The sequence below is a fragment of the Protopterus annectens genome, chromosome 9.part0, assembly GCF_019279795.1.
Source record: "Protopterus annectens isolate FY-2018-M chromosome 9.part0, PAN1.0, whole genome shotgun sequence".
NCBI lineage: Eukaryota > Metazoa > Chordata > Ceratodontiformes > Protopteridae > Protopterus > Protopterus annectens.
Window position 1 is genome coordinate 1,085,039,206 of NC_056743.1, and position 27,779 is coordinate 1,085,066,984.

General features: G+C 36.4%; 1 protein-coding gene across 2 annotated transcripts in view; it reads right to left on the reverse strand.

The window, feature by feature from the left end:
• MAP3K12 (mitogen-activated protein kinase kinase kinase 12) overlaps positions 1-26,751 on the reverse strand; it is a 1,100,073-nt gene extending 1,073,322 nt beyond the window's left edge. For both annotated transcript variants that reach the window (XM_044083918.1, XM_044083919.1), the window contains exon 1: positions 26,344-26,751. The gene's annotated coding sequence lies outside the window, so the exon portion shown is untranslated. The remainder of the gene's footprint in view (positions 1-26,343) is intronic.
• Between the last annotated feature and the right edge of the window lie 1,028 nt (positions 26,752-27,779).

A 27,779-nucleotide genomic window follows, 5' to 3' on the forward strand; every position in this document is an offset into this window, starting at 1 on the left:
ATTTCATATGTGATAATTTAATAAAGATGTTTCTTGTTTAAAAAAAGACCCACCAACAATAGTGGTATGTTCTTGCATTCTGCTCCCCTGCTGATCAGTGTTCTAGCAGTCTTGTCAAATGTTTGCTTCTCCTCCACAAAACAACACTGATCCATATCTATCAATTTTGGCAACACCTGTGCCATTTTTTAGCTAGTACAGACATAAACACTTTCTAATCATGGTTTAAAACTGAAATGGGGCTACATAAGCTCGGTCTGCCAGACCTTTACCATCTTTAGGAAAAACAGCCAAAACATTTTTCTTCTAAGATTTAAAATACTGTTAAACAAAATCTTTCATATCTTTATCACTATCTTCTCTCCTGACTTCATCTCCAGGAACAGATAGTTTTCCTGTGGGAGGCTGGGAGAAGGCAGAACAGGCTAAGGGGGAATACGATTCCAAGATGGCCGCCGACTAGTCTAGTCCTTACTCTCTGAGCTCCTCACAGCTATTTAACTTTTGGTTTTTTTTACAACTTTACATCAACCTTTTTCCTCAAATTTTTATACTAAAAGATTTTATAAATCTTTTCTCGCATTTGGATTATTTTTCTTCTGGAATTATTATCCTGGGATTTATTTTACCTCAGAACATTCTTGGTCTCTCTGCTGTTGGGACTCCTACTGCTCCAGTCTGTTCCTGGTATCCTGTTGACTGCATTCCATTTCTGGGCATGGCTACAAAATCTGACTCCATGGAGACTCAGCCTACAAAGGCCAAATATACTTCAATGCTCTCTCCTGAAAAAGATTCAGGTTAAAAAGACTGAAATCATCTAGACAACCTACAGAAACTATTAATGTAAGTAATAAAGATTTAAATGGCTCAAATTTCCTTTTAGAAGAACTAAAAAATAGCATTAAAACCAATCCAAAGTGCTATACAAAACTTTTCAGAACAGTTTGCTGACTTTAGTAAATCTTTAAAGCAAATAAACGATAGTATTGTTACTATTGAAAATAAAATCTTAGCTTTGGAAGTTAAAACAGACTTATTGGAAAGTGACTTTAAATCTAGAGATAAAACTATTTCAGATTTACAAGCTAAAATATTGGATCTGGAAGCCAGGAGTCGAAGAAATAACATCATTATTCGTGGTTTACCTGAATCTTATGACAATAAAAACTTGTTATCTGTGACTAAAAATATCTTTGAAACACTGTTAAATTGTGAAGCTTCTTCAAAATCTATAATTGTAGAGAGAGCACACAGAGCACTGCATACAAAGCAAGATTCTTCTACACCAAGGTTAATTTATACTAAGTTACTAAACTTTCAAGACACTTTCCAGATCCTAGAAACTGCTAAAACAAAGAAACAATTCATATGGAAGTCTCACAAACTATCATTTTCCCAAGATCTTCCTGCAGATCAAATTAAATAGACAAAAACTAGCCCCTATTGTGCTGACTTGATAAAAGAGGGATTCGATTTCAAATGGCATATCCTAATACCTTGTCTTTCACGGCTAATGACAAAAGATTTGTATGTTCAGATCCTAAAGATGCAAAGACATTTTTCTTAAAACATTTAAAAAGCTTCCTGACACTGTATCTTAATATTCTACTGTTAAGAACTACAATAAGGTTTGATCTTTTCTTTTCTTTAATCTGACAGTATTTGTGTTACATGATTTGTAATTCTGGTGTGACATAATTATATTACCTTAAGAACTTGTCATGTAATTTACACATGATGAAGTAAAGCCTTGCTGAGTCCGATTATGATGGCTGCCAGGAAAGTGGAAATCAGAGTCTAAACAAACTGTACTAGAAGTAGCGAATATAGTAACAGAGATGAAACAACTGAATTAGGATCTTTAGAAAAGGGTAGGAGCAAATTGCACATGAAAAATGGGAAGTGGGGGATCAATAAATGCAGAGGAGGAGTAATGAGGTTCAAAAGAAGGCAGGATTTGAACGAACTATGTAATGGCAGACTGACAATGACTGGATATGTTACAAGTGATGTATAATGTTTGCAGCTACAGCTGTGTCGGCATGGTTTGCAGTGTATTATGTTTGCAAGTGAGATTGTGTCGGTATGGTTTATTTTCATTTTATATAAATGTAAGATTGCCTATTTCATATGTGATAATTTAATAAAGATGTTTCTTGTTTAAAAAAAGACCCACCAACAATAGTGGTATGTTCTTGCATTCTGCTCCCTGCTGATCAGTGTTCTAGCAGTCTTGTCAAATGTTTGCTTCTCCTCCACAAAACAACACTGATCCATATCTATCAATTTTGGCAACACCTGTGCCATTTTTAGCTAGTACAGACATAAACACTTTCTAATCATGGTTTAAAACTGAAATGGGGCTACATAAGCTCGGTCTGCCAGACCTTTACCATCTTTAGGAAAAACAGCCAAAACATTTTTCTTCTAAGATTTAAAATACTGTTAAACAAAATCTTTCATATCTTTATCACTATCTTCTCTCCTGACTTCATCTCCAGGAACAGATAGTTTTCCTGTGGGAGGCTGGGAGAAGGCAGAACAGGCTAAGGGGGAATACGATTCCAAGATGGCCGCCGACTAGTCTAGTCCTTACTCTCTGAGCTCCTCACAGCTATTTAACTTTTGGTTTTTTTTACAACTTTACATCAACCTTTTTCCTCAAATTTTTATACTAAAAGATTTTATAAATCTTTTTCTACGCATTTGGATTATTTTTTCTTCTGGAATTATTATCCTGGGATTTATTTTACCTCAGAACATTCTTGGTCTCTCTGCTGCTGGGACTCCTACTGCTCCAGTCTGTTCCTGGTATCCTGTTGACTGCATTCCATTTCTGGGCATGGCTACAAAATCTGACTCCATGGAGACTCAGCCTACAAAGGCCAAATATACTTCAATGCTCTCTCCTGAAAAAGATTCAGGTTCAAAAAGACTGAAATCATCTAGACAACCTACAGAAACTATTAATGTAAGTAATAAAGATTTAAATGGCTCAAATTTCCTTTTAGAAGAACTAAAAATAGCATTAAAACCAATCCAAAGTGCTATACAAAACTTTTCAGAACAGTTTGCTGACTTTAGTAAATCTTTAAAGCAAATAAACGATAGTATTGTTACTATTGAAAATAAAATCTTAGCTTTGGAAGTTAAAACAGACTTATTGGAAAGTGACTTTAAATCTAGAGATAAAACTATTTCAGATTTACAAGCTAAAATATTGGATCTGGAAGCCAGGAGTCAAGAAATAACATCATTATTCGTGGTTTACCTGAATCTTATGACAATAAAAACTTGTTATCTGTGACTAAAAATATCTTTGAAACACTGTTAAATTGTGAAGCTTCTTCAAAATCTATAATTGTAGAGAGAGCACACAGAGCACTGCATACAAAGCAAGATTCTTCTACACCAAGGTTAATTTATACTAAGTTACTAAACTTTCAAGACACTTTCCAGATCCTAGAAACTGCTAAAACAAAGAAACAATTCATATGGAAGTCTCACAAACTATCATTTTCCCAAGATCTTCCTGCGCAGATCAAATTAAATAGACAAAAACTAGCCCCCTATTGTGCTGACTTGATAAAAAGAGGGATTCGATTTCAAATGGCATATCCTAATACCTTGTCTTTCACGGCTAATGACAAAAGATTTGTATGTTCAGATCCTAAAGATGCAAAAGACATTTTTCTTAAAACATTTAAAAAGCTTCCTGACACTGTATCTTAATATTCTACTGTTAAAGAACTACAATAAGGTTTGATCTTTTCTTTTCTTTAATCTGACAGTATTTGTGTTACATGATTTGTAATTCTGGTGTGACATAATTATATTACCTTAAGAACTTGTCATGTAATTTACACATGATGGATTTGGTGTGACAGTGTGCAGAGACAGGATATATGCTTGTTAGATTTGTGTGGATTAATAGAAGCATTTAAATTCCTGTATTTACTTTTTTCTCTTTCTCTCACATATGCTTGCTGTGTAAATAGATAATATGTTAATTTTACTACAAGCTTTGGAGTTACAGCCTTCTGTGTAAGCTAAATGATTTTTGGAGGGAAAAACATTCCATCTCAACATTCTATCAAGAAAATCTTCCCCTCAGAGTTCCAGCTGATGCTCTGCATGAACATGCACACTACAGTCTCTCTGAGATGGATGGTGATGTCATCATTTGTGAGGAAAGAAGGACAGTTTCAAATACACAAGTCTGCTTGTTTTCAACAAGTATTCAATAGCACTAACTTTTTAATAGATCTGGCTATCATTTAAAGTGTTTTCTCTTCATAAATGAAGGTTGCTTTTAAATTTAAACAGATTCATGTCACATAATATATTCAGTGACTTTTAGTGTGTCTGCATGACTTCAAAGCAAGCTGCTACTTTCATAAAGCAGAGTGAAAATGTTTCTGGAAACAAATGAACAGGTTAGTTTTATATATTAAAATTCTAAAGGATGTGTAAAGAAATGAACATATTTTCCTATTCAGAATATTTTTTCATACAATATTTTATATTATACTGAAGTGTTTAATTTGACAAATGTTACAAAGTATACCTGTTCATATGAAAGTTTCATGTTCTTTCTATTCTCTGCTCTCTCTCTTCTCAGAGGCTGGATGTGATATTTATGATTAGTAGTTTATGTTTAAGAAAACCTTTACTTATTTGAAAGGTTTGAAATAACTATCTTTAATATGATTACTGAATCTACATATATATATTTAAGCCCTTAGATTTACTGCATTTAGCTTGCTTGTTTCTGTTTTAATTAGATGCTCAAAATGTTTACTTTAAAAGCCTTGTCTTTTCATGCTGTTTTGCTATGTTACATCTATAGCTTAGAAGAATAGTATGGCTACATAACCTAACAGAGTCATTAGTAAAATATTCAAAAAGTAGATTTAAAATTATATGTATGCACATTGTTGTACATTCAGTCCAATATATATGATGCTGTTTAAGTTACTATTTAATAATATAATTATAATTTATTCATGTATATTAACTAGTGTTAAAACCTTACAGCTTATAATATTTCATTTTGAATAGTTCCTGTACTATTATTATCTAGTTAATAGATGCATCTCCAGACTGAATTGTTTTTCATTTTGAGATATGGTTGCTTGGTAGTTGTTTTTTGCTTTATTTGAACTATAACTAAATACTCATTCTACAGGTATTAGTGCTTTTATCATACTAATGGTCATGTTGATTAATGAAATTATCACTAAAGTACTAAAGAAGGTTCAGTAGATAGTGCATGACTATTATCTTTAGTTCAGTAATGCTATGCTTATTTACTTATATTATAATGTTACCAGTTGGTTTTGTTATACTTATATATATGTTATCTTACATATCTTTCAGTTTTAATTGTATTACTTCTTATGATAGAGTGTTCTTGTTAAGCAGAGTGTGATTTATTTATTATTTACTTGTTTCTCTTTCTCTTGAAATACTAGAGGAAATACATTTAATCACTATAAATTTCAATTTAAGGATAGGAGCTTTAGATTAGTATTAGAAGTAGGGATTAAGCATGTTGGACGTCTTGAAATTAGTTAATTTTGTATATATTTTTAGTAGTATTACTCGGACTTTATGTTATGTTAGGCTTCCTTTGAGTAATTTGTATTCTAACTTGAGGTTATTGTTATCTATAATTACAATGTTTTTTTCATGTTCTTCTGCTCTTCCTTTATCACAGGGGGATTGGTGGGTAGGCACTAGGGTTAGGATAAAGGTTATTATTATACATTTCATGGTTCTTAAAAAACTTTTTGCTTTTTTTTCAACAAATGTTATTTGATGACTTGCTTGAATACTTAAAGACTGTTTTTTCTTTTATTTTTTTTCTTCTTCTTTTTAATGTTGTGTTGGATTTGCACCTTGAGTTCACTTTTATAGCATCAATAATGATTATTCTTGTAGAATATGCTTGTTGACATAATTTTAGATTCTTGGAATGTTAGAGGCATTCAAGATAAAGCGAAAAAGTCACTATTATTGCATATGACCTTTAAATCACAGCAGGCTAACATTTGTTTTATTCAAGAGACCCATATTTCACGTATTGATTGGAATAAAGAGTTAAAAAAAAAATGGATCAAAAAGATTATAGCTTCAGGTGACTCATCTAACTCCAGAGGTGCAGCTATAATCATTAAACAAAAATTCATTGGGAATATTATTGATGAGAAATTTGATGATGAGGGGAGGTGGTGCTTATTTACCGCTTCTATTGCTGGTTTGGACAAACCCTTATTAATTTTAAATCTATATGGCCCATGTAATTCACAACATTTGTTCATTTTAAAATTTACAATATTCTTGCATCCTATAAGGATCATCATATTATAGTGGGTGGTGACTGGAATGCAGTTATAAACCCTTTAATTGATCGTTCCCGCTCCACTGTCACCTATAATCTTCAATCTACTCTGGCGCTAAATGATTTGATGACAGAATATAATTTAATAGACCCCCTCCACACTGTTAAAAATATAAACAAGAATGATATATATACTTATTATTTTAAGTGCTATCATTCGTGGTCCAGATTAGACTTCTTTCTAATTTCAGATTATATTTCAAAATATATTGTGGACTTTACTACAGAACCCAGATTCTTTTCGGATCACTCAAGAATTTCACTAAAATTGAACATAAAACCCAATATCAAAAATAAAACTATGTTTAATAAGTGGACCTTAAATAATAACTTATTGTCAAATGAAGATATTTGCAAACAAGCTTCAGAAATCCTAAATGAAATGGTGAATAGTCTTGAATCATCAGACATTCCTTATGACATACAATGGGCAGCATGTAAAGCAAGATTAAGAGGTTTATTTATTAGTAAAGCTGCTTTTTCAAAAACAATACTTTAAGAAAGAGGAATTCTTAAAATCAAGAATTTCTTCGTTGGAAAATCATCTTAGTCTGAACTATGATGCTACTTTAGAAAAACAAATTTTTGATTGTCAGAAAGATTTAATTCTGCTTCACCAAAATAACCTCTCCTTAGCTGAACAAAAGCTACTTGCTTCATATTCAGAGTGGGTCCAGGTTCCATCTAAATTGTTAGCGAGAATTATTAAAGTTAACTTCAGAAATCCAAATATTACATCTTTATCTTATAATAACAGATTATATAATACTGATGAAGAGATTATTCAACTTTTCACCTCTCTTTACACTGAGTTATATTCAGGTTCTTCTAATTCTGTTAAAGATAATCACTCAAAACTCTTTTTAGACTCTTTGCAGTTCCCTAAACTTAATGATAATCAGCAAAAACTACTTTCTACCCCTATATCGGTACAAGAAATCTAGGATTCAATAGATAATCTTAAATTGGGTAAATCTCCGGGACCTGATGGTTTTACTCCAGAATTTTTCAAAACTTTCAAATTGGTAGTTCCTCCCTTTCTATTTAATGTTTACAATCATATAAGAGTTAATGATATCTCAGATATTCATTGGAACACATCCAAAACCATTCTAATTCTAAAAAATAATAAAGATAAATCTGACCCAGTAAATTATAGACCCATTTCTTTAATTAACGTGGATATTAAGATTCTGTCATCTATTCTGGCTAACAGATTGAAACGGATTTTACCCTCAATTATCTCGTCAGATCAATCAGGTTTTATGTCTCAGAGACATGCTTGGGATAATACTCTATCTTTAGAGACTATACTTCATCTCATTAAGAAAAATCCAAACCCTATATATGCTTTGATTATAGATGCATCAAATGTCTTTGACAGAGTATGTTGGAACTTTCTATTTCAAACTATGTTATGTTTTAATATTCCCTTATTCTTTATAAATTTTTAAAAGTTTTATACAAGAATATGTTTACTAGACTATACATTAATGGTCAATTTTCTGCTCCGATAAAGATCACTAAAGGAACAAGACAGGGTTGTCCATTGTCCCCTTTTCTTTTTAACATTTACTTAGAACCTTTGCTATTGTTTATTACTCAAAATACTTTTCATAACATCCCTAGAATTCTTAATACTAATATTCATTTCTCTGCTTTTGGGGATGATTTAGTAATCTACTTTCAAACTCCATTATCTGATTACAGAAAAATAATGAATTCTATTGATTATTTTTCTTTGGTTTCCAACTATCTTTTAAATTCTACAAAAACTCATATTTTTCCCTTAAATCATTTAGCACACAAATCTTTTTTGTTTCCAGACGATCATTTTCAGTTTACTTATAATATAAAATATTTAGGAATCAATTTAGAACACAATAATAAATCTTCCTTTCAAAATAATATTAATAAATTATGGAACTCTATATTGTCTGATATGGACAGATGGAAGCATCTAAACCTTTCATTTCTTTCAAGGGTGGCCATTATTAAAATGAATATTCTGCCTAAATTTCTTTACCAATTCTCATCATCTGATCAGATAATTTCAAAAAATTTTTTGAGTCTGTAAATAAAGCATTGCCAAAATGCATATGGTTCCCTAAATCTGTTAGAATTTCCTATTCTAGATTGGCATGTTTGAAGGACAAGGGAGGTTTGGGTTTACCTAATCTTTATCTCTATTATTTGATTGTCTCATCCAATAAACTTCTTACTATCTCTAAATTCAATAACACTTCTTATCCAAATCACTCTTTATGGATAAAATTATGGTATAATTATGTCATTTCTAATAATTTAAATCCTGAAGCTATTCCCTTTATCTCTCTGGATAGTTTATTTATTAAAAATATATCTACAGTATTTAAACAAAGGATTAGAGATTTCCAAACCTTACTCAAAATGTGTAAACTAGAAAAGATCTCGCACCATGTTCAGCCAATTCATCTAAACCCAAATATATTATTGGACAATAAACTTTTGAACTTAACAAACTATCCTTTAATTAAAAATCTAAAAGTAGGAGATGTTTTGAAATATCTTGACTTGCCTTTATCTGACTGGCATAAGTTATTGAAAGTAAACTGGAATTACTCACCAATTCTTACACAACTAAGAGCAATAATTAAAACAAATTTGTATCTCTGGTCCCCATAGACTCACAATTGAAAAACCTTAACACGATTATCAAAATACTTTCATCATCTGATAAAATGCTCTCAAACTCATATAAATTAATTAATTCTTTAATGATGGACCACAACTGTCTTTTATCTAATGTTTGGTTGAATTATAATTCCCAATTGTCAGAATCTCAGAAAGTCCTGGCTATTAGACACACTAAGGAATTTATCCCTTTTAAAAAATTAGCATACACACAATTAATGATTAATAATGATGCCTACTTTACCCCAAACAAATTAAACAAATTTAACCCAAATAAGTCCCCTTCGTGTTCACGCTGTTCTCATCCCCAAGCAGACCTCCTTCATATTCTATGGTATTGTCATTTTTCTCACAGATTGTGGACATCTTTGAAAGTCAGACTGCAGAAAATGGGATATCAAAATCCACGTTGACGGGAATTTGCTATTCTACATATTCCATTGATTCATCTTTCAAAAGTTGATATTCATGTTATCATTTTTATTTGCTCATTACTAAAACTTTATAATACAAAATTGGATTGATCGTTCTAAATTAAAATGGGTTACTTTCCAGAAAATGGCTTTTAAATTTATTGATGCTCAAAGATACTTAGGTGGAAGTCCAAAAAAAAAAGCTATTAGAAAGGTTGTGTTAGAAAATGTTCTAAACATATTAAATAGTTAATGTTAAATATTTTTTTTCTTTCTCTCAGGTTGCCTAACTTGTATATAGTGTACATATGGTGTATGTTTTATTTCTAAATAACTTATCAAAATCTCATGAAGGTTGTTATCACTAGATGAATTGTTATATGTTCATTTATGCCTTCTTGTTATGTATAATCTTTTAATTGTCTTGCTATTCATATAATTAATAAAAAATTTTTTTGAGGCTAAGGGGGAATACAAAAGTATGTGCAACAAAAAGTGAGCTGTCAAACAGAAGGGGATTCTGCTTCTTATTCTTCTGATAATAAAGCTCATAGAAAGCCAGTGAAACCTTTCTAGTGTTCTAAAGGAAAATGTTTTAGAGACAGAAAAAAACACAGAGGTTGACTAGAAAAAGCAGAAGAATACTGGAAATAAACCAGAGACTGGAGCTGGGAAATGGAAATCAATAGAAAGAAAACAAGGAGATTGAAAATTATTGAATAAATATGGGATTACAAAGCATCGATCATATTTGTGAAATATGGCAGAACAAGAAAACCTGGAAATATTGGACTTTTTACTTTTTTGAATCTGTTAAACTTGTAGGGATTCCAAGCATGTGCCATACAGACTGCCTTATGACAGATGCTGAAGCTTGACATGACAGCACTGCACTGCTTCTAACAGTTAGCTCACAGGATTAAGACTCAGAACTGTTAATGAATTGCCTCCTGTAATCACTGGTACAGTGTTTGATTACTTCCAGCTCCATTTTCCACTGTGTGACTCAAAGTAAATCATTTACCCAGACAGTGCTCAAGGGTTGCCCCTGAAAAGAGACACTTGCTAAGAAATGCATAAAATAAATAAAACCCCCAAGGGTCACTACAGTGATGATGTGTCCCTTCCTCGAAAAGGTGGGCTGGCATTCATCTACTCACTCATTTTTCCTGTTGGACAGTCTTTTGACTCCCAGACAAGTAGACAAACTTGAACAGTTCTCATCTGTTTAATTGCCATCTTTGGATCTCCACAGATAACCATTGGCTGCTCCCAGTTCCTCATCCACCGCATCTACCAAACTTTAACTTAGACTTCCCTGGGTCATACCTGACCCATGCCCAAGGCAGTGAGGAGATCACAGACGCTAAGGCAGCATCTTACTGCAGCCAAAAGTGTTTTCCTGTTTTTCCCCACCCAATACCACTCAGTGGGTAAGACATAAAATAGGAATCGGCACTGAACCACCCCTCACTTCAAGGGGATGATATCAGGACACCCCACCCGCCCTTATTTGGAAGCAACTTGTGGTCGTTTCCCCAGTGTCCACCAGGGAAACTGAATTGTGACAATGCGCTCCATGCACATGCACCTCACTCCTCCTCCCCAGGATGGGCATATGCATCCTACCTTAACAGCACTTCAGATGCCGAAGCTGCTAATGGAACTTGAATTACATGGGCTGTAGTCAGAGATTTACCCCTCTACACTACATCACTGACCAAAGTTCTCATCTTTTAACGGAGCAGGGGTACATACAGTTGACCTCAAATTCTTTACCCAAATATACTGCTGGTAACAGAAGTCTAATTATATCTAATATGTTGATGCCTTGAAAAATACTTTATCATCAGAATAGGGTACCAGACTTTTCTGCTCCCTGGTCATGGATGTCACATGTACATGCTCAGTTATGACATACTGGGTGCCTCTTCCCCCTTTCCTGTGATTACATGTTTCACAGCCAAATGGGATCTGCTCCTCTTATTTCTCTCTCCTTCCATTTGTTCTGTGGTCCAGAAGAACAGACCCACTCACAGCCATACATTCACACTCTGTCTTGACCACCACCTACTTTCTACCATTTTCTATGAAGTACACATGTAGTCCAGGTCTCCATACACAGGCTACCACACAAAAGAGGCTGCTCTATTCAGATGGAAATATACTGCTGATCCCCTGCATGAGTTTGAGAAAAGGACTTTGGAGCAGCTTAGGAGAACAGACTTACATACTGGCACAGACAATATCTCACAACTTAAAGATATACTTGTATGTTTAAAGACCCTACTACTTTGGTGTTGTACTTTTGAATGAAGGTGCTAAAGCACTGGGAACAAAAATAGTGAAGCAAATACTGAGAATAGAATAGAAGCACTGAAGCAAATCAAAAGTGAAAGCACAGTAATGGTGTTTAAGGGTTCTACATGTTTCCAAAGACAAGCCTCCCATCCCTTTTTCACTGTTCCCATAAATCTGTCTCTAACAATCCAGGCAGGTAATGTTTAAGTACACTCCAGTAATGTTCTACTTTGTGCCACCTGCACGGTGAGGTACTAGTTGCTTTTATGTTATGAATGGCTTTATCATATTAAAAAAAAGAACAGAATTAAATAAAACAATGAACAGCTGAAGCACTTAGAAACAAAGATGGAACTGGGTCTTGCTGGCTGATGGGTGGGTGATGGAGGAGGTACCAGCTCTATATTAAGACTTTAGTGATAAAGTACATTTAGACCAGACTGAACTACATTGTTCTAGGAAGGGTTAGAAGTTTCATCTCCACGATCTTAGCTTTAAATTGGAGAGAAGGATTCATGGCAGCAGGAAAGAGAAGTATGAATTAGAGAGACAGGAACTAATGGAGGTACAATGGTTTGACATTGCTGGTATTACTAAAACATTAGCAAGTATCAAATTTTGGTGGGACATGGAGATGCCAAGTTACACGTAATTTAGGAATCGCATGGGAGAGAGGAAAGGGCAAACTGTGTAATGGAGAGTACTACTATAAATGAGACAAGGGAGAAGCAAGGGGAATATGTATTAGTTTTCTGAAGATAATGCAAAGACCAACAGTGCCAGCTTAACTGTTCAAAAAATGAATAATGCAATCTCACACTGCATGCATTGGGGGGGTGGAGGGTTGTGCCCTACATCACTATTGCAGGGGTAACCCCTGTATTGCTTTAAACATAAAGGACCCAAGCCTACTACATTTCAGGGAAAAGGGTGTAATGAATCTGGAGTACAAGAGGCTCTCAGTTAACCATAACAAACTGGGAATCACGAAGATGGTCTTCAGCCAGCAATGTCAGTCAACTCTGAAGATAGGAATAGGCTTACAAATGGGTGAAGGATACTCTAGGATAAAAAGAGAAAGTAACTGCAATAGTGGTTATGTTACAGAAGTGTGGGTGGTGCTGCTGGATCAATGCAATGTATCAGCCACTAGGCACAACAAAAGAAATGATGAAGGAATCAGTATAGAAACTAAACAAGTAGAATAAGAGAAAGAATGTTATAATCATGGAAGAAGTGTAACCTGACAGGAAATAACAGGGAGGTTCAATCCCCCAGAACCGACATGGAATGGGTAAAAACTGAGATTTTGAACCAACCAGTATTTAACTATTTGGTGTAAGATTACACTATTCATTCACAAATATCCACTATATCCACTTCTGGGTTGTGGGTGACCTGGTGTCTATCCTGGCACTGAGTGGGCGTATGGCAAGAGAAACTAGTTCTGGATAAGTCAGTCTACCACAGGAAGCACTAAGACACTTACTCACATATGGTAAGCACGCCTATGATCAATATGGAATATTGCAAATTCACTGGTAGCATGGCTTTTGGATATGGAAAGAAACTGGATCACCTAGTGAAAAAACACCTAGACACAGGGAAGGCACGTAGACTGTTCACAGAAGGTACCCCGGCTGAAAATTCAACTGGATAACCAAGCACTAGGAAAGAGCAGAGCCAACTGCTATACCACTGTGCCACCCAGAATTATACAAATAAAATACTGGACATGACTATCAAAAACAGAGGAAGTCAGGGATGTAAAGCTGAATGCAACATCAGTTAATGATGATCAAGACGCTCTACAGTTTAAGGTAGAAGGGTATAATTATGCTGCACAGGGAAAGACGGTCAATGAGAAATTCAGAAACTACAGTCAACCTGAAGAGTTTAATCAGCAAAAATGATTAAGGGATGGAATACTTACACTTTTAAACAAATATTTGACAAAAAGTAAAGAAATGAAGAACAGATACACTAATGATATCAGAGGAGTGTAAAGTTGGCAATTAAAACTAGAAAAGTCTCAGAAGAGATAAGAGGTGGGGGGGAAGTAAGAGGAAGCACGGTGACACAAGCTGATAACAGCTAGGCAACAGTTGAAAAGGAGTTAGGAAAAGAGGAAAACATTTTTTTTAGCTACATAGTGGAAAGCATGAAATAACTGACAGACTTCATAAAGTTGAGTACTGACGGTAGATGGGAGGAGATCACAGAGAATAAAGAAAAAGCCAAAGTACTGAATGAATAATTTGCACACAGGCGGGACAGTATACTGCATAGTGGGAGGAAATTAACGTTCATTGGAATGAACAGCAACTAGATATCAGACAGACAAGAGAGAAAACAGGATGCCCCTCAGGAGGATAAGGCATAAGCACCAAATGGGCTACCTCCCCAGAACCATAAGAACCTCTGGTTTAGATGGTAGCAAATTACTGACCAGTACAGAAATTTCTATGGACTGGAAAATCCCTTTTGTTGTAAGACGGGTTGCCAACTAGCTCACAAACTGGACACACTATCAAAGTGGGTGACTCCACATCAACCAGCAGACCTGTTACCAGCGGGGTGCCACAGGGATGAGTGCTGGGCCCCCTACTATTTGGCATATACTTCTCAGAAGTTCGGGTCAAAACTAACGGGTTGTGGCTGACCTAGTTTGCAGATTACTGCAAACTGGGTGAAATTATTGAATCCACAAATTATGTCAGTATACTCCAGAAGGGTCTTACGTAGACCAATGGTGTCTTAGTCACGGTCTCAAACTGAATGCAAAAAAAAAAATGCAACATCATTCCCTTTGGCAAAAAGGGCTAATATTTCCAACAAACAAGAGGAGTTGCCATGGGGGCTCTTTGCACCCCCTATACATGCAAATATAGTTCTATTAGGCTGGGAATTAAGATATGTATTCCACAAAGAATTTTGGAACATCATCCAGTTATATTGCAGGTTTTTGGATGACATCTTTATTTTGTGGAAGGGAAAAGTGGAAAATATCCCTGGCTTTATTAGCCACCTGGAGAAAACCAATTCATTTTTGTACTTTACTTATAAATTACAACACAAGAGGTATACATTACTTGGACATGGCAATTTCCCAGACACCTACAGGTTTCAAATCTAACATAATTTCGTAAGAGTACTTTTTGTAATTATTACCTTCATTATACGAGCAACCATCCACTTTCACAGAAAGAGAGCTTAGTCAAAGGACAGGCTATAAGAATTGCACGAATGACTTCAGAATTGAGTGATGTGAAGCAGGAATTTTTCACATTAAGAGATCTGTTTTTAGAAAGGGGATACCCCAAACAGATGGTGGAACAAATTATTAAGGAGGTTTATACAGGATGGGGAAAAAATACAAGCCCCTGTTAGGAAACCACCCATTAACTAATATAGCCCCACAAATTCTGGTGAAACCAAGATTTATGTGCATGCATGTATAGTGCAATACAGTCCTATATCATATGAAGTGAAAAACATTAAAAAAGAACTGGAGTATATTTAGGGTAAATAATGATGTGTTAACGGCAGTGGGAGATAAACCAGTTTTTATCAGCAAGGTGGGCATGAATATTGAACATCTTATGGAAAACAAGTTGAATTTACCAATGGAAGGTGGTTGTGGTACAACACCTTGTGGGAGGTGCTCCCAATGTACTAATATTTTCAAAGCACCTCAAACCCACCTAGCTAATAAGATGGCATCTAAGGTTATATTCAAGAAAGTAAATTGTTTTACCACCTTGCTCTATGTGATACGTGCAATGGATTCTATGTTGGGAAAACGGAGAGGGCGTTGAAAATCTATGATGTTAAAAACAAGAAGGATACAAGTGCATTATATAGGCATTCCCTCACTTGTTCTAATTTTAAAGGTTTTAAATTTGGTATTTTGGATACTGTGAACATAGATTTGAGGGGGGTGACTGGAAGAATTTATTAAGGAAAAAAAAACTGGTTTGGCAACTCAGACTAGCAGCTAATTTTCAACCAGGTATAAAATGATTCCTTGACAATACTTTCAGCCCTGAAAGAAAAATCTATGAAACTTAAGTATTTTAACATTTTTACATGCATTACTGTGCCTGCATTTTTAAATATATGCTGAAAGTATTTAATACATAACAGTGTTTTATTTGTAAAAAGCTAAGCTGGCTTGAATATTAACATCCTGTGTATTTAATATTGCTCATGTGACCATTTTACATGTGACTGTTTTTGACAATACCATTGGCTCAATGTTATCTATTATGTAACATGTACTGGTATAAAAATGTTTCTTGACTCAATGTGCTTTATTCTGATGAAGTCTTCTATGTGAAAGATGAAAGCGCTTAATCTTGGTGTGTTTTTACTGCAATAAACAGAGTTCATATACAGGCTTGTTTGTTGCCTTTTCCATTTGGTTCCTCACATTTTTGGTCTGTTTTTCATAAAATTGTGGTCTTCTGGCAAATTAATGGTAAATCATTAAAGATTGAAGGTAGAAAATAATGAAAGACATTTGAGTTTCAGACATCATATCCTTCAGAAAATTCATACTAATACAAAACCTGTTATTCTATCAGTTTTCTAAGTTTGTAAGAGCACTATTTAAAAATTGTCCTTATTTTTGGGCCTTTGTCCCACTTTTATTTATTACTTTGTCTAGATTTCTTGCTCTAAGAGGTATGAGTGTTACGGAGAGAAAAAGGACATGAACCAAGACTGGAGGAGGTAAAAAGTGTCTTGTTAGAAATAAAAAATAGGGGTGATAAGATGTGGGTACACAAAACTACATCATGAAATTTTGAAGGGGTAATCAAAAATGGAAGGAGTACACAGGACAAAGCAGACTGTAGGGACTGACTTGTAAGTACTTCAAGGAAAGCGGGTACACCATATAAATGCACTACCACAACAAGCAGAGGAGAAAGATTTTTTTAGAGCCATTTGAGAACAAAGGGCAGATGGAGAAAGGTGGAAAGGAGGAATATTGAATTAAAGGCAAACTAGACAGGCTAAATGCCTCATTCTATTATCGAATGTAAAGAAAAGAAATTTGACAAGCATGTAGAAATATAAAGAATGACACTGATAACTTTTCAGGCATCATAACCCATCCTTTGTTTACTAACACACATATATATATCAGATTTACTTACTTATATAATGTCTCTTGATATTTTTCCTGGGTGATGCCTAAAACCTGTTATTTTACAAATGGCACTTTATGAGTGAGGTGTGCATGAATTAATTATTAATATTTACTTACTCCACTGATAACCAAGTGCATAAAAATTACAATCATGACAAAGCCAGCTAACAACAATATCAACAAGTCAGCTTCAAACCATTACTCATTAGTATGCAAGGCAGATTATGATTGATATCTATTTTACAATGTTCTTTAATGTCTTTGGTAAATGTGATGGCATGTGGGTGGTACAGTTGTGATAAGGACCATTTCAGAGCTTTGATTCATATGTGGAATGAGCCTGTAAAATATGATATAAAAAAACTGAACAGGAGACAGATACAAAAACTACTGCCTTTGTTCACTGTGCTAACAATATTCTACATCAATGGGAGTGATGGAAATGCGTTATGGAGAATGCAAATTGTACAAAGTTTGTATGGATGTGCGAACTGCATCTCAGCTGAAAAAGCACATCCTCAGGTCAACTTAACAGAGTATTTATTATACTTTGGTAACTGGATAACTAAACAAATAAATAAAAATCTGACTCACAAAACTGATCTGCGTTGGAAAATTTGATTCTTCTCCACACCAGCACTTTTAAACCTCTTACTCGGTTTAGTTAAGATTTGCCATGTGTATGAATGCATCCACTGTATTTAGATAAATTATTACCCCTATTCAGAAACACATAGTTGACTTTGTCATATCCCAATCACACATATGTAATAAATATGGAAACAGCACTTTCTCCTTGGCTATAATAATGGCGTTTATCACAGTTTCATGCATCGTTTACTATTTCTCCAGACTGCTGTTCAAATTCAAACTGGTACACGTAACTTTTGTTTTTCCCGAGGCTAAGGTTTTCAAAGGCCTCAGCAGTGATTTTTTTTACAGGTGTGCCACAATAATCATATCAGGCTTCAGAAGGCCATACAAAACTTCTGCCTCACTGCTTTCCATATGTTTCTGGCACGGAGGTTTGTGTTCTCAGTTTTATGTGAAACATTATCAAATAATTTTCAGATTCTGTTGTCATTTCTAAATGTGTAGCTGGTTTATATACTGTTACTCCTACAGATTCATTTGGCAGGGCCTGTCTATTGTTCAAAGACAACTTACACAGTTACAAGAAAAAAACAAAATAGATATTTATGAAAATAAAATAACCACTAAAACAGTACTACACAATAAATAAAGGAAAGACTGGTTACTACAAAGCATAATTATGGGGGTATCAAAGCATTTTAGGAGCAAAAAGAAAGTTGTGCATTTACAAAACACACAAAAACTATAATATAGTAACTTAGATGTGCAAGGGGGAGAGAGTAACTACATAGACTGTAGGTGAGAAGAGCAAGTGAAGAACAGTGGATGTAGAGCTGCTAAGGTCAACAGCATTTTCTTATAAATTTTGTGAAACACAACTAAGCAGAAACAAAAATTATAAAGAGTTAGCTCCATGGTACAGGGGGAAGAAAGCCTAACAATCTCAAATGAACTAAGTTTGGCAAGCAGTCTATGAGATGAAGTAACCAAAATGGAGTGATAACTGTATGAGAAATGCACGTTTGCTCACTGTCCCTGGTGGCTGGTGATAATGGAGAGATGTGCTGGGGCATGCCCATTGTCAGCATCTGAAGCAGAATGGGAACCAGGGCAAGAGGCATTATCCAGCAAATATGATGGATATTGATTGTGGTGTAAATGACGGCTCTCTCACAATGCCCAAATCCATGCCCATTCAAAGACATCACCCAGCATTTCAGGAGGGTTAAGGCATAATCAAAGCCAGCAAACATACCAGTTAGCTGCAGTATGATGACCCCTTTGGACCGACACCTCTCCGTGGTGATGGGGTGGTTCACAGACGGGGCATACCCAAATAAAGATCATATTAGGATATGCCCCAATATGTGATATTCCTACAAGAGAACAGAAAAATAAAGGTGCATAAAGGGATATGACGTTAGTAATGGTTAACCCAAGCAGTCAACTGAATCAGAGATACAAACCACAAGCAAATAAATACATGAATGCCAAATAATTACAAAGGGCTGAGAAAAAGCATTTCAGTGAACAATGGCTAGTCCAAAAGGTTTAAGGAGCACAGGTGCAGAGTGAGACCTAGAGAATGAGGATTGTCTGGAAATGCCTGAAAGTAGAAGACTGAATAACAAATCCTTGAGTCAAACATGCTGAACAACCTTTAATTTACAGTAGTTCAAACTTGTAGCATTTTAAGGAAGTTATGCTCAAAGAAATAAAGTCTGCAGAGACACAATGAAAGTTTGGTATGACCCTAAACTTGTGTAGAGATGCACCTGTGCAAGATGCTGAGCAGTAAGCTACCTGGTAAAACAAAATGTTTGTCTTTTGGCTGATGGAAAAAAAACTATGCAACAGAATTGTACAGGAGAAGGTTTTATGGTATAAGAGAGGAGTGGAGCCCTGACTCTGACCCAAGTGATTCAGATCTGAATAGCAGACCTGATCTCAAACAATTGCCTAAGGGGGATAAGTACTGAGTGATATTTTTGCTGACTTACCGGTCTTGTGGGATGGCATGGTTTTCAACTCAAAGGTAAAACTCTAGTCCAATAATGTATGCATGATGTGTGCGCACTAGGTACCGAGTAAGAAAGCAAATAGGGCATAACAGCAATCACTTTGCGACTGTTAGAATGATACTGTTTTAGGTCACCTTGATCTCCTTACTGCCCATTTCCCAGATACTTACAGTACTATTTCCCTGCTTGTAGGGCTCCATTATCGGAGTGGTAAGCCAGACAAGTGTCAGGGAAGTTAAAGTGGAAGGTCAAGGAGGGGCTGTGACACACAGCTAATGGCAGACAGCTGCAGAGTGAACCACAATAAATAAAAGAATGCAGAAAGAGTAGAACAGACTTGCCAGGGCAGAAGGATTAATATAAAAATAACTTACATTAAATATAAAAGTAAAAAATAATTCATGCGGGATATGAAAACTTGGGAAAGGAATACACAGCCAGACAGGAAGCAGAAGCAACAACAACATATGAAGCATGAGATCACTGGGTATTCATATGAACTAAGGTTAAGCAAGTAGTATGGCAGAGAACAGCAAGGAGAAGTAGTGGAATATTAGCCACCTATGGTGATATAAAACGATAAAGCCATTATTACAGCCTAGGTGACTTAAGCTCGATTAGAGGCACAGGCACCTTATGAAACTGGCTAGCGTGGGTGAGCATGCCTATCCTAGAGGGAAGATTGAGAGGATCAGTATGCATGAACACAGACTCTAAAAGGAATGCCGGCATCATGATGAATGTATAGCAGCATACACTTGTAGGGGAAGGGGTTGCGTTTTCCCCCAAAGTAATAAGGCTATCTTATTTCCCGACTCAGGGTTTGGGGTTAGATTAAACAATGTATTCGCCAGAAAGAGCACAAGCAACGCTCATGGCTGCCTGTATGATGGGCTTTCTGAATGGCTATCAATCCATACTGTACTTCCCTAGTATAGTAAATGGAGGTGGCTTGATGGCTGACGGGCATAGAGGCAAAGGACTCTAAGAAAAAAAAGCTGATAAAATATTGGGAAGCAAGGGAAAAGACATCAACAGTACAAAACATTAAACCATGCCCTCTACATACACACAGTTGTTAAGACCTCATCTAAAGTACTGCATGCAGTTCTGGAGGACTTAATTTTAAAAACAACTGCATGGATATCTATAAAAAAAAAGGTACACAATCTACACCGGAAGGAGTACAAACAGTAACTTAGCATATGTATAGTCATGGGAAAAGAAGGTAAGCAGGGTTATGAAAGATACGTTTCTGTAATTTGTGTTTATGATGATAAAAATGTGTGGCAAATGACCAAATCAGCCTTCCAGAAGAGATAAAAGGAATAAAACTAGCAGAATTTAATTGATTTATTTATTTTATTCAACATTAGTTTACCAGGAATATCCAACTTGGAATGAAGCCAATTTTCAGTGCAGGCCCGGGAAGAAATACTCCAGGCATATGTCTTTGTAACACATACGTTAAGAACGCATACATAGTTTCATGCCACACTCTCCCAACTATAGACTGCATAAACTACTCAATGGTCTCTATGACTCTACAAAGTATTATTGCGTGTGTGTGTGCGTATATGTATGTATATATATATATATATATATATATATATATATATATATATATATATATATATATATATATATATATATATATATATATATATATATATACACACACACACACACACACACACACACACACACACACACACACACTACATTTTGAGAGATGTAGCCTCAAGCAATTTAGTCAGTCCACTGTCTTTATAAAACAGAAGCGCCACTTGGGGATTAATACTCAGAAGTCCAGGCCAAAATGGAGGGGCTGTGGCTAACCAACTTTGCAGATGACTTCAGATTAGGTGCTATTATTGAAACCCCCCCTAGTGATGTCCACACACTTCAAAAGCAGCTTACATGGACCAATGATTGGTGCCAAAGCCATTGTCTTAAACTAAATGCGAAAAAAATGCATCATCATTCTCTTAGGTAAAAACAATGTCCCTGCTAATTATAAAAAACAAAAATGCCCTAAGTACCAATTCAATAGTGAGTGCCCTGGGAACACAAGTTGACTATGCCCTCAACTTTGACCACCATGTGTCTACTATGGTGAGGAAGGCATTCCACATCGCTCATCTGATAAGAAAAGGCATTGCCTCAAGAGCAAAAGTAGTTATAACTCACCTGTACTCGTCCTTCATCAGGCCTATTATTAAATATAATGCTCCCTTTGGTATGCACCATGTGATGACCCACCACTGCCAACCAGTATGTGATGTGGATATTCCACTTCTGGGCCCAGTAATCAAGGAGCCTCAATCCTCACCACTGGCACTTGTGTGGGAAAGTTTACTGGGAGGATGACAAGTACAAACACAGTATTTCCAGGTGCAGCTCTCTGCATAAAGTGCAATTTCCCTTCAGAGCACACAAACCACAGTCAGTCTGGGGCTGGTTCCTCTTTCTACAGATCCCCAATAAGATTCCCCACTGGCACAGTTGACTCCTTGGCCAGAGTTCCAAGCCAAGTCCTCCAATTCCCTCTCTGTCCAACCACTGCTTAGTGTCCCTGCCCAAGTAGCTGACACACACACACACACGAGAGATTTGATTTGTGCGCACGCGCATATACACACACACACACCTAGGAAAGGGTGGCACAGGTTTACTAGCTATGCTCACTTTTGCCCAGACTATAGGGTTGTTACCAGTGCCACCAGAACCCCATGACAGCTACTTCAAGGCCCTTAAAAAGGGTGTCCAATCCTACAAGAACAAGGCTGTTAGGGGTGGCCCCCACAGTGCCACCAAATAAATATGCAGGTACTCTCAAAACTTAAATATCTCTACAAAGATCAGCCACAATGAAAGGTCTGAACACATTTAATAATAAACAAAAGAACAAGACAATACTAAATATGTATTCACTGTGACGTCAGAGTTCAAAGTCACACGAAATATTTAAAACACTGAAGGACAGTCTCAAAAAAATAAAGAAAAATAATATCTAAACTAGGCTTCAATATATTCCTGACTGAATCTAAGAGAATTATACTATTCCCTAGTAACTTACTACTAGAGCAAGGCAGATGATGTGGGGTGAATGGTTCTTCGTGTTGTTGTCAGGCCCAAGTCCGAATACAGAATACTCTGTCTCACCAAGAGACTTCTCAAAAGGATATCTAAAATATTACTGCTGGGATAGCTTGCAGAATGACATCACTTCTTGTCATCTAACATCTAGTTTCCAGGCAAAACCCCTATTGCTGGCAGCATTTAGCATCTACCCATAAAAATACATACACAAGAGCTTTTGTTCAGATCTGTTGAGCTCCTGGAGGTTGTAAAACAACTAAACACTTTCACTTTTCCTGAGTGGCAATTAATTCACCCCAAAGACGATACAGAAAGCTTCCTAGTACAGACTTTGTATCTCTGACTGCTTTGAAATCTGTGAGATAGCATCTTTATGGCCTAGGCTATAAAGTGATTTAATTTCAGATATTTTTCTAAAGTTTGCTGGATTGACATTAACCATCCAGTTTCCTCTGTTAAAACATACACATTTAAACAGTTACAACAGTGCATGCACATTTCTGTTCTCTGCAGTAGGCACACTGTGGTTACATTTCAAATACAGCACTTTACAAATACCATTTCAACACACACGTCTGTATAAAGCAGTTTGATAAACACATGACATACAGTTCTAATATATTTGTAACACAAGAAACTTGTGTAAATCATTTCGATATTCACCAGTGACATATAATAATTTACAAAATTCCAACTAGCTGTGCTGGCAGTACTTCCTTTCATAAGCTAAAAATTCCAGCAAACCTTGGATCCTGGTTGCAAAAAAAACTTTTATTGATAAAACTTGACCAAAACAATAATGTAAAATCCACGATACACTCCATTTCCTGTGGAGTGTATCGTGGATTTTACATTCTTGTTTTGGTCAAGTTTTATCAATAAAAGTTTTTTTTGCAACCAGGATCCAAGGTTTGCTGGAATTTTTAGCTTATTGGTGCCTTTTTGGTGTTTGGACAAATAGTACTTCCTTTCATCACATACCATACCAGACACCTGTAGCAACTTGCGAGATCTCAGAGATTTCTAACTAAGAAAATATTCAGGGTCTCTAGCACATGTCTTATACGGACAGACTGAAATCGCTGTCACTGTACTCTGTAGCATACAGACTACTTAGAGGTGACTTATGTCTGGTTTTCAGGGCTATCGCTGACCCAAATCTAATAGAAATGCTGCAAATCCATAAGTCAAATGGGATTAGAGTTACCCATTCCAAGGACCTCAATCTAGCCTGCGAAATAAACAGGACCTGCTTGAGGGACAGATACATCTCTCAGAGGTTGCTACTACTCTAGAATAGGCTTCCAATCCATATCAAGCAAAGCAACTCCATGACCCCTAGACGAATGGATGGGAAGCCATAAATTTCTGCCGGGGACTGCCCCTGCTTCTCTTGGACATGGATAGTCCTTGCTAGAAAAACCTTGGGCATAGACAATATCTCTCATATAGTATTATACTGAGATTTAACAGCTAGGCATGTAAAGACCCTTGGGTCAATAACCTAGTAACATCCTATGAACTTATACTCCTATCTTTAAGCATGTCATATACAGATTTCATCTGTTGCATCTGCTCTGTAGCATTTATGAAGAAAAACTAATGAAGTATAGTCTGCATGCTCTGGAGCAAAGTAAGGAAGAAATGAAAGAAACATACAATACCTCCAGAGAATTAAAATTCAACATACAGCCCTTTTCAACAGCAAAGATGTGAAAAAATACACATTTAATTTCCATTTAAGGATCTACTACAGATACTAGAGTCCCAAGCGTTCAAAGACTAATGTCTAAAAGTCAATATCTTGAGCGTCTTATAGCTTGGTAGGCTGCCACTCACACTCAAATATAAGCCTTAATACAAGCAGCTGTTGCAGCTTTCCCCAAACACATTATTCGAGTTTGAGCGAAGTAAGTATGGCAGCCAGGGTGAGGGAGTGGGAGGGGGTGGAAATGTGGATTAGAGAAACAGTCAGGAAGGGAATTTTAGGTTCAGGGCGTGAGAGTGGGATTTTAGGTTTAGGGGCGAGAAGGGAGCCTTAGAGTTAGGGAGCAGGAGGGGGAATTTAGGTTTATGGAGCAGTAAAGCAGTTTTAGAGTTAGGGTTGAGGGAAGAGAGTTTTAGGGTTAGGGTTTGAGTTCTGGTAAGACTATACACTTTTTTAGGACAGGATGTTGGAAGGACTAAGTAGTTTACAGGGGATTGAGTTAAAGGATGTTCTAGCACTTGCCTTTTTGAAGTACTGACAGTGACCAAGTGTGTCATGAGCAAGTATCATGCAAGCACTTGCAGCAGATCCCACATTTACGCAAAGCAGCAAACTAGTGAACCAACAACTGCAAGGAGAAAAACAATTTATTGGTTAATCGCTTTAGTTCACTTAGCACTTCATCAGATGAGGTTCATCAGGTTCTGATGAAGTTCTAAGTGAACGAAAGCACTTAACCAATAAATTGCTTTTCTTCTTGCAGTTGGTGGTTCACTGGTTTGCTACTTTGCTTCAATAGTTCCTGGTTTGGTGCTTTGGCCTTTTATACAAGATCCCATATTTAAAAGCCGTGAATGAGTCTCAGGCATAATGTAAGGAATGTCGATACTGTAAAGAGTAACGCTAACATTCAACACTCTCACTCTAAGGACACAGAACTCATCCGAAGAAATAAACTGGAAACAGTTACTGAAGGCAGAACTCCATTCAAGGAGAGCTTTTGTCAATTTTATCCTGTGCATTTTGTCAAGCAGCATGATTACTTAATAAAAATATGACACACATACGTATACACCGTGCCTCTCAAGTGTACCTCATTATCAAGAGCATTCCTCATTTTGAGTCTTAAGAAGTTTATGTCTCTCCCTGTTCCACTTTGAAAGGGTCTTGTCTCACATTCTGCGTTTTTTTTTTAGCTGGTATCCATGGTACTGAATGGCATTAATTCATCAAAAGAACACTGTATAAGTACAAAGTAACACATTTTAATCTAATGGAAGTTGTAAGTAGGATGTTATCGTGTATTCCACATTTGACCACTTTCTACATAGTGAAATGCAGAGTTCCACGTTTTAGGGATAGAAGGTTGAGAACTATGACACAGACACACGCACCCACAAGTGCAAGACCAACAACGGAAAGCAACTTCTGATACATTTCCAAAAGCATCATGAAATACGGCTTTCTTATTCCATACAGAACGCTGAATGCCATGCGAATCACTTGCTTTTTACCAGTCGGCAACCGGTCCTATACTGGCTAGTCAAAGATATCAGTCACCTAGGCAGAATTCTAAGAAAATGAGCGCAATCGGATACAGTACTAAATTCGTCCACCTCTCTGACTCCAGTCGTTTCTAGGATGCAGAAATACAAAAATGTATGGAAGCCCTTTTCCCACCTACATTTTATAAAGCTGTGCGGCAATAATTTTTTTTTACACATTAATGGCAAAAAAGACAGGAACATCGCTAATTTAGGAGCAGAATACCAGCATTTAGTATAATAACGGAAAACAGTTTCTAAAAGGTTCACTACAACACCTTTTATAAGTACTACCTACTGCTGCCCCACTAGGATACAGCATCCACTGTACTCGGCCCTCTCCTCATGTAACGACCCCCGTCCCCAACTACCGTAATATTATTCCCCTAGCGACATAGTAAAAATATTAATTTATGACTTCCTTACCTTCAATGTTTCTGTGACACTCTCCGTGGCCATCAACAACGGTTTCCCATCAGCTGTGATCACAAAAGACACGAGATAGGGAGGGGGTAGCAGGTCCCTCCAGACTTCCAGCTGACCCCATCTGGAAAGTAGCAGAACGATCAATAACAGCCAGCACTTTAAACAGGACGGGTCGGTATACTCCAAGCAATTGTCTTCACTGACTCTGGGACATCACGTAGGGAGGGGGGTCTAAAGAAAGAGGATTAACGTGGGGTATCTCTGTGGCATACTTTCCTCTTGCTTCTCTTTTTACCTCCGGCGCCCTACCTGTCACAACACTGAGCGCACATTTGTCTCATTATCCCTGCCTCCTGCCAACCTAACATATGTCCTAGAAACCATAGCCTGTCACACCCTATATTACTGGGGGATGGCAATCTCTTAAAGGGACTGCGTTCCTTTAAGCCTTTTCAAACCCTGACTTCTCCATTAATACCAATCAGTTCCTTTATTTACATTTTATGTTAATACGTCCAAATACATAGACGGACTGTAGAAGCGTAAATAACTCAAATTTAGTGCGAAGCATAGTTGCCTGGTTACCTCTTATTTCAGTGTTTTGTGTGTGCACGTGGTTCTGTGTGAGTTGGGGGGGGGGGGATTCGACCTTTTATTAAGTTTGGATTCACGGTTTCTTTTCCAATGTAATTAATGATAATTAACGTTTTAATTTGTTCTATTACAGAGCTTCATTGAGGTGAAGTCAAGTGCTCCATGTCGTGCTTCTTGTATTTACTAAGGACGGTGTAGTTAGTTGCAAGTGAATACAGTTTAGAAGAGCAAAAATAAGTGCCCTTCAGTGTACATGTGCCTTATTTCTTTGATGTTCTCAGTATTGTATTCTATAGGAATCTGGCTTTGCTCCAGTGTCATTTGTATTGACATTTTTAAAAGTGTGCGTGCGAATGAATATAATGTATATACATAAATGTATAGGTAGATATACTCATATAGAAAGTTTGCACCTCTGTTGTATTCACTTTGCTTATAAACCAAACAATAAAATTATGCGGATTAAGTAAAGAACTTTGTTGATGAGTGTTCCTTTGTTCAGTTTTTACTTCCCACCACCACAGCTGTTTTTCATCAGCTATGTTCCGCAGCCCCTCCTTGATCACCTGCTCCACTCTCCCCTACACCTGGCCAACTTGCTCCTTCAGACCAGGGTCCTATCACTACTTATTAGAATGGAAAAATCTTTAATGTATGCAACTGGAGAGGTTACGGAGAGGATATTAGGGTGCCCGGGTACAGCTGCATCCTGTCAGCTGTGTGTACGGCTGTTTTTTTGGATTCCGTCTTAACTGACCCACCCAGTTCAACATGTACATTACTGAATCGACCATACTCAACCATCACTGGAGTCAACTGACACATGAAATACAGAGTAAATG